Source organism: Mus musculus, chromosome 10 (genome assembly GCF_000001635.26).
Source record: "Mus musculus strain C57BL/6J chromosome 10, GRCm38.p6 C57BL/6J".
In the NCBI taxonomy this organism is placed as follows: Eukaryota; Metazoa; Chordata; class Mammalia; order Rodentia; family Muridae; genus Mus; species Mus musculus.
In genome coordinates, this window is record NC_000076.6 from 114990988 (window position 1) to 115003355 (window position 12368).

General features: G+C 37.8%; 1 non-coding gene across 1 annotated transcript; it reads left to right on the plus strand.

Annotated features, from left to right (window-relative positions):
- Positions 1–553: 553 nt before the first annotated feature.
- Positions 554–660, plus strand: Gm22070. Its single transcript, XR_003949154.1, has one exon. It is a non-coding gene; the product is annotated as a U6 spliceosomal RNA (small nuclear RNA).
- The last annotated feature ends 11708 nt before the right edge of the window (positions 661–12368 follow it).

Genomic DNA, 12368 nt, shown 5'->3' on the forward strand with positions numbered 1-12368 from the left:
CTCAAACCCAAAGTTATGATCTCTCTTGAACCCAAATAGGAGGCTACATGTAAGCTTGGGAAAATAAGAAGGTAGACTTAACAGCAGAATGGCTACCAGCATTTCAGAGGAAGGATCCAAACAGGTGTGCTCATGTGTGCTTGCTTGCCTTCTCTGTAACTTGAACAAAAAACCTACCCAACCCTTCAATGGCTAAAGACTGATCTCATAGTTTGATGAAGACACATAAGGGCTATCTTTGAAAAAAAATGAATAAAATTGTATGACTAACTATAGGGTATTATTTTATTTATTCTTTGGGAACTTCATACATATACATAATGAAGTATGATTTCATCTACACCCATTTCACACCAGCAAACTATTCCTTTTTCTGCCTAAAACATCCCCCTTCCAATACCTCCACACTTTTCTTTTTTAATAGCTCATTAAGACAAATTGGGACTGCTGATAGGTACAAAGGTATAGTGACATCTACTGGAGCCCAGGAAGCCTTCTAGCAGCCATACCAATGAAGAAGAAGGATTTCTCCTTCCCACAGAAACTATAAAGTGTGCTTACTTCAGCAGCACATAGACTAAAAGTGGAACGATACAGAGAAGATTAGCATGGCCCCTGTGCAAGGATAACACGAAAATTCATGAAGCGTTCCACATTTTTCATCAAATGTACATTATACCATGCCTGGCAAAGACAATTTATTTCCTTGCCTAATTAAATTAATTTTGGCCTGGTTCTAATTCATGATTCTTCTGTCATTCTTTTCTTGCCTTTGTTGGTAACAGGAATGTTTAACAGTGAATTGAGGACCTTTTTAGAGTCATTTTGTTTATCCAATAACCAAAAATCTCATTCTTTATTTGGTCTGTCATCCCAAATGTTAATTCAGAAGAAACCCAAGAGGCTGGAGAGGTGGCTCAGGGGTTAAGAACACTGGTTGCTCTTCCAGAGGACCCTGGTTCAATTCCCAGCACACACATGGCAACTCATATCTCTCTGTCACCCCGGTTCCAGAGTATTTCATACCATCACACAGACATACATGTAAGGAAAACACATTTAAAAAAAAAGAATTATCTGAAGAGATCCAGAACATGAGTAGCTGTTCATTTACTAAAATGACTTTATTTGCTTAGATTTGTGTGACAGTAATGTTTTTCCTGCCTAAGAAAGTCTTGAGATGCCCTTTTAGAGAAATGTTGGATTTTGCTGTGTTGGAGACATACATTTTAAACAATATAAATTTTCTAATTTATGCAACTTCAGAAAAACATTAATTTTTTGTATCAAAGCTGAAGAATAAAAGTCAGTTGTATTGCCATTAAAAAGAAGAAGAAGAAACTATAAACTGACACTAGCCCCACAGTCAGGAAAGCAGCCTAGAGACCACCTCCCCATCCGTACCAGACATTGGTTGGCTAGCTCCCACACAGGTTTTATACAAGTAACTACAGTTCCTGTAGATTCATATATACAATAACCACATGTTCGAAAGACACTTCACTGCGCTCCTCCCGTACTCTGTCTCTGGCTTTTTTTTTCCTGCCTCCTCTTTCACAATGTTTCATGAGCTACAGAAGCACCAGGGGCAGAGGAATTAATAAAGATATCAATTTAGGGCTAAGCAATCATGGTCACTTATTCTCAGCAGATTGACCGGTTTTTTGAGTCTCTGCTTTGACCACTATCTACTGCAAACAGTCCTACACAGGGGAGGGAGGATGTGATAGGGTGTTTCTGGGAGGAAGGGAAACTGAAAGGGGATGACATTTGAAATGTAAGTAAAGAAAATACCCCCAAAAATGACATCAATGATCATCCTGGCATGATAACCCCAAGTGTGTAGTATATAAGGCACTTCTCTAGCTGGACTTAAGCCCACTCAGCAGCAGCTATGCCTGGAAAGCTAACCAACGACAAAGTTCCACTGAAGTCATGGTTATTGGAAGACAATATACAACCACTACTTTACTAAACCAGCATAACCCCTAATCAAAAACTTAAACTTTTGCTCTTATGCCCACAGATAAGTGAAGTCCTAACCCTTCATCGAAGTCTTTGCAATGACTGGCACCATTACAAAAAGACCAAAACGGATACAAAGGCAGAGTTGTAGAACTCAGTTCCAGTGGGTGCATCTGCAAGATAGTCCTGCACCTAAGGTTCAGGGAACATTGTGGGAAGAGGAACAAAAGAATGCAAGAACCAGAAGATTAGGAGGTTCACTGTGAAATGTTGTGTTCTCATAATGTCAGAAGCTACACTCATAAAGCCTCACCAATATAACCACGAAAATCTATGCAGAGCAAGGACAATACCAATCGACATGCTTAAGAGGACAGGGGAAAGCAAGCCCATGAGGCTTCATCCATATACAAAGAACTACAGCCAAGTGAGGAATACAGAGAGAGAGAGAGAGAGAGAGAGAGAGAGAGAGGGAGAGAGAGAGGGAGAGAGAGAGAGAAATAGTCTTCTCCAACAAAGAATTCACCAATTGGCTATCCTATACTAAGTGGTCAGCCCTGAAAACATGCATACAAGTAACATTATATAGGCTGAGAAGATTATAATTAGTATAATGTATGCATTTATATATGTTCATATATATGTGCATCTGTCTGCACATGCATATATATATATATATATATATATATATATATATGGACATATATAAATGTATGTATATGTTATAAATGATCGTATACAAATATATGTATGTATGCATTATATATGTGTGCATATGAACATATATGCACGTAATAAGATTTCATGGTAAAAGAAGTCAGGAATTAGAAAGAGTAAGAAGATGTGTGAGAGAAGGTTTAGGGTGAGGAAAAGGAAGGAAGAAATGTTGTAATTATATTATAATCTCAAAAAAAAGAAGCTTTTCTGATCAAGGTTAAGAGTAGCCAGTCTATGTGTATAAGCATAAATATTTAGAGGGAAATTTGGCAACACGACCGTTTTGCAGTACCAGGCATGAAATTTGTTCCTGCAGAGCAGGCCTCAAATTCAATGGGAAAGCAGTCGGTTACTTCATAACGGTCATTCAGCTGTTGACCAATTGGGTGCATCTTGCCAGGCAAGCAGCTACTAAGCATCCAGTTCTGGATAAGACCACTGACTTTTTTCTTCCCCTACAGCTTGCACAGAATCTCCTGGCGCTATGAAAGCCTCAAAGCCTCCAAAATTTGTTTTTAGAACCAAAGGGAAAAAAAGAAAATAAGAAAAAGAAAATCTTTGTAGTTACAGAGCAGTAAAGAGAAAGATAATAACATGTAATTATTCAAAACATCAGACAAAATATTCTCTGGGTACAGATATTTACGATCCAAATGCTGAATGAGAGAAACAAATGTTTCCCCTCAATGTATTATGTTTAGCTCCATATGGAAATAGAATAAATGGGACAATACTGTATATATATGAGAGAAGAGAGAGGGACAGAAACCAAGGACTGAGACAGACAAAGAGAAGTGTTAAGGCACAGGCTCACATGACACTGGAGGTAGGCAAGCCCAACATCTGCAGACTGGCCATCACACTGAAACCAGGAACACTTCAGTGCTACACTCCAAGTGCAAACAGAGTCCCCTGGCAGAACTTCCCCTAGCTCAGACTGGGTCAATCTGGTTTGTTCCAGCTTTCAGTTTTCAATGAGGCCCACACACGTTATTAAAGGCAATTTGTTTGGTACAAAGACTCCTAGTTTAAATGTTAGTTTCATACGAAAACACCTTCACAGAAACATTCAGAATAATGTTGGCTACACAGGTGAGCCTGTGACCTAGCCAAATTGACAGAAAAACTTAACCATCACATTTAATGGAGGAACAGCAGGTCTTAGCCACATCAACTTTCTTTTCTGGCTTACAAATTCCTTATGCCCTGGAAAATACCTAACAGCATGTTATCATTGACTTCTCAGCCTAAAATACATGAAAAACAAAGCTGTAAGTGAATAGACGGAACACTGTTTCAGGGTTAAGAAGACCTGGAATCTAATTGCATGCCTGGATTCTAGTGTACCCGAATTCTTTAACAGAGGTGCACTTCAGTTTCTGAAACTTGAGAGGATTGAATGTAAAACAAACGACCTCTGAGTGACCCTCTAACTTCAATTATAATCTCCCTCACCAAAGAACAGCAATGGCCCTCCTTCCTTGGACCTATATTCCAGTCCATAGTTACACTCATTTAAAATGTCAAATTGGATATTGGATAGTAGATTGTGCTCGTTTCAAATTCTCTTTCCAGTTTCATCATCCATCTTACTGCTTTTAGAAGTGGGACATGTATCTCTTCTCATTCATTTGGCTAAGATCAAGGGTAGTATCTGTTATCAGCTTAAAAGTGGTACATGTGCTTCAAATAGTGGTAATGATGGGGACCATCAGTGTCAGCAGCCAAAGTGCCTGGACAAAGTAACCCTGAACCACACTGACAGATTTTCTCAGCTATAGAGGGTAAAATGTTTGCATTCCCAAGACACGATAATTTGGGTCCCAAAGACAGAAGTGATAACAAAAGTATATACTCCTTTTCATGGGACAAACAGATTCTTGAGAGTTATCTAGTCAAAATAAAAAGGTATTTTAAGACAAACAGGAAAGAATTGGAGGCAATAAATTTAGTAAAAGGGGGCATAGGTTCAAACTCCATCTGCTAGCCAAGAAGCTAGTAACAATCCCTAGCTATTGACAGTTGCCTTGATTAATGATTGATGGAACAGGCCCATTCGCTATGGGTTGGGTCCTGGTTTGTATATAAAATCAGGCTGAGCAAGCCATGAGGAAAATCAGGCTTCTCTGCTTGAAGAGAGAAAATCAGGTTTCCCCAATAAAGTTTCACTGGATATAACAACTGCACTCCAAGACAGAGATCCTGTCCTGCTCAGGAGGAGTTGGCCAACACAAATCAGACTTCATATTCTTTTGTGTTGTTACTTTATGAAATAATAAACATGACGTTTAGTGGGTAGGGAGGTGGGGAAAGATGTGGAAGGCGTTGTCAGAGGGGAGAGAATATGATTAGAGTGTAGTGTATGAAACTTTCAAATAATAACCGATAATTTTTTTTAAAAAGAGCCAATCAAAAATTCTAGAATTGAATAATTGTGGTATAGGACAGAAAATGGCAGGAAAATTCAGTAGCAAAACTAGCAATGCAGAAGAATCAGCAAACTCAAGCTAGATCATTTTAACAACAAATTGGAAGAATAAAGGAGAAGAAAATGAGTGAGGAGACACGGAGAAGCAGAAGAGACAGGGAGAACTACGACCCAGCATACAAATTAATGATCTTTGGGACTCCACCTACACAGAAGAGGACAGGAGAGAATTAATGATTATTCGTAGAAATAATGGCAGAAAACTTTTCAGATCTTGGGAGATATCTTAGTTTGAGTTTCTAGTGCTGTGATAAAACACCACAGCTGAAAACAACTTAAGGGTTTATTTCATCGTATATTTCCAGGAAACAGTCCATCACTGAAGGAGTCAAGGCAGCAGCTCAGAGAAAGATCCTGTAGCCAGGAACTGAAGCAGAAGCCCTGGAGGAGCACTGCTTACCGGGTTGCTCCCCACTGCTTGCTCAGCCTGCTTTTATATACAACCCAGAACTGCACCCACCATGGGCTGGGCCCTTCCCATCAATCATTAATCAAGACAAGACTCCAGAACTACCTACAGGCCAATCTTTGAACGCTTTTCTCAAGATTTCATCTTCCCAGGTATATTTAGAAGACAAAAACCACCCTGCACAAGAGTTATAAACATCTAGATTCATGAATCTCAAAGGACCCCAAGAAAGATCTTCCCAAAATAACTCTATAAGAACAATGATTATAATCAAGTTGTCAAAAACGACAAAGAGAATCTTAAATTGCAACAAGAGAGAAGAAACTCACTACATACAATGAACCTTCCATAAGGGTATCAGTAAATTTCTAAGCAGAAACCTTGCAGACCAAGACGAAATAGACAAAGATAGTCAAAATTTTTCAAAGGGAAAAATTCTGCCAATTAAATCTCCTATACATAAAAAAAACTGTCCTTTAAAAATGAAAGATCAAGATATTCCCGGACCAAAATAAAACAGCTAAGGAAATTCATCATTGCTGAACCTGCCTTACCAAAAAAAAAAAAAACAAAAAACAAAAAAAACAAATGCTAGTGGAAATTATTCGGGTTGAAATTAAAGATGCAAATTAATAAAATGAAGGTATATTAAATTAAAAAATCTCTGGTAAAGGTAAACACAAAGGACTCTATCATAATAGTAGTATACAAGCCACCCAACTCTGGCAAAAAGTTGAAAGGCAAAAGGGTTTAGAATTTTGTTACAATATATGAAAAGTAAGACATAAGCAAGATAAAATCAGAGGAAGAGAAAAAATAAAGTATGAATTCTTGTGTGCAAAGCAATTAACCACACAATTAAGTTGTAATCGGTTCTAGAAGAGACTGTTTTATTGTAAGACTCGTGGTAACCACAAAGGAAAAGACCTCTAGCAAATATTACAAAATATACAGATAAGTGACTCAAAACAATCATCAAAGAAATGAATTAACACATTGCAAAAGAAGGCAGATTTAAGAGGTAAAAACATTGTCATACATAGACACCATTTGAAGGAACTTTTTTTTTTTAAGGAATTCTTAAAAGGTGTTTTGTTGCAATGCCAAAATCCAGGAGAAAACAATAAAAGATTGGTAAATAATGGTGGAGTCAAAATAATGTACTGCTATTCACGAAAATGAAGGAGAAATTATAAATTATATGATAATGAAGTGAATGATATAGATAACTAAGATATGTATTAACTAATTAGATTTATATAAATGAAACTGTGGGATAATGAAACTTGGAAGAAGAGACTAGACTGAGGTGAAGAAAGCCAGAACGTGCTGAGGTCTTTAAACTTTTCAGTAAAAGAGAGAGATGCTGACCAACAGGAGAAAATAACCATCGAGTATTGGCCCTGCTGCATGAGGAGCAGAGCAGACGAACACAGATGAAAGGTCAGCCTTTGAAATACAAGAAAATGCTGCATTGTCCCAAGAGAGGGTCTATGAGAGACAGAGGGAGGAAGAGAGAGAATTACAGAAATAAATCATTTTCAATTTGAAAAACATTTTAACACTAAGCATGATAACCTGAGTTCGATGACATAGTAGAAGAGAACCTCAGATGGTCATATGACCTCTGTGTGTGTACACTGTGGCATGTGTGCACCTCAAACACATACTTGCACACACATACACACACACACACACTTCAAAATAATTAAAAATAAAGGCTAGGAAGATGCTTCACTGTTAAGAGTACTGGCAGCTCTTCCAGAGGAACAGCTTTGATTCCCAGCACCCACCTGGTAGCTCACAACCCTCTGTTACTCCAGTCCCAGAGATCCAGTGGCCTCTTCTAGCCTCTGCAGGCACAGGACACAAGTGTGATGCAGACAAACCCAGGGAAGTAGCAATGCACATAAAAATATAATAGGAAAAATAAACCAATAAATAGAATAATCATAAAGTGTAGGCTAGCATTTCATTTTAAATCACCTAATCCTGCTTCACATGGACCTGGTACCAATTTTTCAATATCCGGGGTTTTTTTCTAACTTTTTTATTACCTTACAAATTGAATTCATGGGAGATTTTCCTGCCTATTTTATTTTGGTTGATTCTTCTTTCCCTATTCTCATCCCCCAGCTCCTGATCCTGTGAGCCCTTCACTTCCAGTATTCACCACTCTATTTTATTCTATTCTCCTCCCCACTTCTCTCTCTTAAAGCTTTTTTTTCCTCATGAGCCACTTTCTGGTTTCCTCCCTTTCGTCCATATATACCCCCACCTAGAAAGACATATCCAACACTTAGAGGCTGTGATCTGCATTTCTAGCCATCAGCTAAATGCAAATAAAACCAATTTGAAATTTCTTCTCATTAAACTGTCACTGTCTCTATCCCAACAGTATGGAGGCACCAGATGACAGGTGAAGCTGGTAAGAGGGAACCCACATGCCCAGTTGGCGGAAGTGTGAACCCATGCATTTGTCTTTATGAGAATGGGTAACTTTGCTTTATGTTTTCCAGTTCTGCCCATTTTTTTTTTGGCAAATTCTATTTTTCTTTCCAGGTGAATAAGTTTGTGTGTGTGTGTGTGTGTGTGTGTGTGTGTGTGTGTCTGTGTGTCTGTGTGTCTGTGTGTCTGTGTGTCTGTGTGTGTGTGTGTGTGTGTGTGTGTCTGTGTGTCTGTGTGTGTCTGTGTGTCTGTGTGTGTCTGTGTGTGTGCCACATTTTCATTTTAAATGTATTTTGGATAGACATCAAAGAATAGTGGTAAACATGGGGGTGTTACTGCCTCTATAGAAGATGTCAAACTGTTTTAGTGTGTGATCATGAGAAGGATAGCGGGTCATATAGTAGCCCTGTTTTAGGCGTTTTGGGAAACATCACACTGCTTTCTATGACGAATGCACGGATTCACACTTTTAAGTTTTAAGGGTTTTTATATTTAACCTTTGCCATTCTTTATATATTCCACATATTTTAGATGTTAACTTTTGTCTGGATTATGGCAGGATAAGACTTTTTTTTCTCATTCTACAATCTGTCTGCTCACTCTGCTTACAATTTCTTTTGCTACACAGAGGATTTGAATTCCATGAGGTTCTACCCATCAATTCCAGCAGCTGTCTAGTGTGCTATTGAGGCTCTGTTCTAAAATGTGCTACCGTTACCTATGTTCTGAAATGTTTTCCTTGTATTCCTCCTTTGTGGTTTCAGCATCTCTAGTTTTAGATTAAGAACTTTGATCAAGTTTGAATTTTGTACATGATGAAATTTTTTTTATGTTGCAAGTATGTAGTCAAGAGTTACGCAGCATCGTTTTAAACAAAGGCCTTTTCCTAGGTTCATGCCTTTGACACATTTGTCAGAATTAGCTGTTCACACATTGTAGGTCTATCTCTGAGTCCCCACTATGCTGCATTGCTCTATACAACTGTTTTTATGCCAATATTGTTCTGTCCCTATCACTTTGGCTCTGTAGTGTAGTTTGAAGACAAGTAATTTGATGCCTCCAGCTGTGTTCTTTGTGCTCAGAGACTTTTTGACTATGTGTGGGCTTTAATCTTCCTATACAAATTTTGATATTGTTCTCTAGTTTTGTAAATAATGTTACAAGCATTTTGATAGGTATTGCATTGAGTCTGCAGATTGCTTTTGACATAACAGCCACTTTCGCAAGATAAATTTTAGCAATCCAGGAGCATAGAAAATGTCTCCATCACCTAGAGTCTCTCCTTTTAGAATTTTTTTTCCCTTGTAGAAGTCTTTTGCCTCCTTAGTAATGTTCACTTCTATATATATTTTTAAGGCTATTATTAATAGAATATTTTTGCTGATTTTTTTCTGAGCAAGTTTGCTGATTATGTCTATAGAAGTTAGTAATTCATACCCTGATATTTTAATAGAAGGGGTGGACTTGTGGAATTGTTCAAGTATAGAGTCATGCTATCTGTAGATGGGATAGTTCAAGTTCTTTTTTTTTCCTAACCATTCTCCATTTTATATCTTTCTTTTGGATTCTTGCAATGAGTTTAAGCATATCCTGAACAAGAGTGAAGAGACTGGGGTCTCACACTAAACATTGGAGAAAATGGTCAATATCCTTTAGCTTTTTTTTTTTTCAAGCAATAGGCCTCTATTACAATGAGATTCATCTTTCACTGTTGGCCCATTTGTTGTGTTTAGGACAAGATTCCTCTGGGTCTTCTATGTGCCTCAGAAATAAAGCCAAAATCAACTGTGCCCCCCCCCCCAACATCTGAAATGATCTCATTGAACACAGTTTAAGTCTCTGGATCTCTCTGGGAGTTACAGAAATGGTACTCTCTGCTTCTTCAAGGCTTCAGCCTAAAAGAATGCTATAATAACCTTGGAAGTCAAGAAGTAGGAGAGCCAGAGATAATGAGAATAACTGTATTGATCCTAACTATTTTATATAGATGCTAATTGTATTGTTTGAATTTCTCTATCTACCTGCATAAAACTGTGTACCTCTATGTGTTGTAGTTATATGAGCAATGACTTTTTCCCTTTTTAAATTTATATGGTTAAAGATTATACTTGGTAAAACTGTTTTTAAAAGAGTTTTTTATTATAGTATACTATATTATAGTATAGTATATATTTATTTTATATATGTTAGTACACTTCGTACACACCAGAAGAATGCATCAGATCCCATTACAGATGGTTGTAAGTTACCATGTGGTTGCTGGGAATTGAACTCAGAACCTCTGGAAGAGCAGTCAGTGCTCTTAACTGCTGAGCCATCTCTCCAGCACAGTAAAACCTTTACCAAGACTTAATATTGTGGTTTTCCTATACAACTCAGAATTTTTTTAACTCTGTGAGGGTAACTCAGATGTTTTAAGTCGTTAGATAAACATAATGCAAACTAAATCTCCCAAGGTGATCACAGGGAAAGAGATCACTCATTCAGATGGGTAGGCCCTTGCATATTGGGAAACTTGTCTGTTTCTTTTTAGTTTGAAGTTATTTTGTAGCTATTGTAAAGTCAGATGTTGTTATGGTACAACCTAGATTACATGCCTACCCTCATGTATCCAGAATGAAGGTTGGCCAGCATTACATTTTTTTTAAAAAGAAATAAAATAAGCGCTAAGAAGGAAAAAGTAGAAAATCTACTATACTTACCAAGAGAAAATGTGAGCTTCCTGAGATGATGTTTTTGGGCTGCCTCCCTGTGACGCACCAGCAGTCTCCAACACAAGTGTCACTATCCCTGCTTACACACCATAAATACACGGAAAGACCTATTAATAGAGACATCACACACTTTGAACACAAGACACAGAAACCCCAATCTCGAAATGATGGAGAAACTTTCAGCATGTAGGCTAGCTCTCATGACGCCAGAAGTTCTGTGCAGGTTGCTGGGGAAGAAAAAAAAATCCACAGTTTTACCCAGTTCTGGATCCTTCATATTTCACTACGGACACACCAGACAAAAGGTGTCTCCTGTAGGGTAATCAAACACTATAATTGACATTGAGATCTGTCATATAGAAGGAGTCTTATACCCTGATACATACTCACATAATGTTGGTCAAAATCCCTTGAATATGGAAGTCATAAGTCCTAGGGTAAAATGCACTATTGTTATTACGTTAAATGGTCATGTTACCAAATTGCCTCATAAATATTTATGCTTACACTCAGACCTGGCTTGCTCTTAGTATTGGTCAGAAATTTACTTTCACAGTATACAGCAGTCAATGCAGAGATGTATAGCTGGTCAACGTGCCAAGAATAAAAGCTTGTGAGTGTTTAGCGCTCACTGAAATATTTTAACCCTCTGACCCACTGATCCCCTATCCACACCTGACCTACTTCTCTTCAAAGGCTCAGTGAACAAAGAGAATAAGGAGACAGAAAGAATGAGTAAGAGAAGACCCAGAGAAGAGCGCTATCATAAGCTAATAGCAATTGTGGTTACCCACACAAGGACAAGCCAGCCAAAAATCTGGCCTAGATGGGAGACATGCTCTCTAGACTCTGTTCCTTACTTAAGAGCTGTTGGCAGTCACCAGTGGGAAGGTAAAATAATTCGTCCTTACGGGTGTCATCACTGGTGGGTTGTCCATGCTCAACTTGACACCATGGCACCTCACCTATGTACATATAGACAGCATTAATTGGACTTAGTGGGTTATCAAAACAACATAAAAGAACACATAGAGTTGGGAAGATGCTGTTGGGGATGCCAGGGGTGGAAAGACTTTGGAGTAGATATGATCATATTTTATTATATGCATGTATACAGTTGTCAAAGAATTAAAATGTTAAAATAAGAATTCTAAACCCTGTCTGGAAAAAAAAAGAATCCTAATATTAATAACGTATCAGGTTTTTATTATGTCTTTAAACCATGTTGTTAGTGGGTGCTGTATTTATGATGCATGTAAAAGCAGTTGCAAAGATGCCACCGTGTGTGTGTGTGTGTGTGTGTGTGTGTGTGTGTGTGTGTGTGTGAATTTCAGAAGACAATGTTGTGTAGTTGGTTCTCTCTTTCTACATTTCTGTAGCTTTCAGGCTTGTGTGGCAAATGCTTTTACCTGTGAGCCATCTCACTAGTCTGTGCTTTTCAGCTTTTAAAATCTGAAGAAAAGAAAAAGACTTTTATTCAACATGAAGAATTTCATCCTAGAATCCACAGGCCATTATAAGATGAAGAATGTCCATTATATAGAATTTATATATAGATGACCATATGAGAATTTTGGGGGAAGGAGATATATAATTTTTATTAGAAATTTCTGCCCCATGGAAGTTC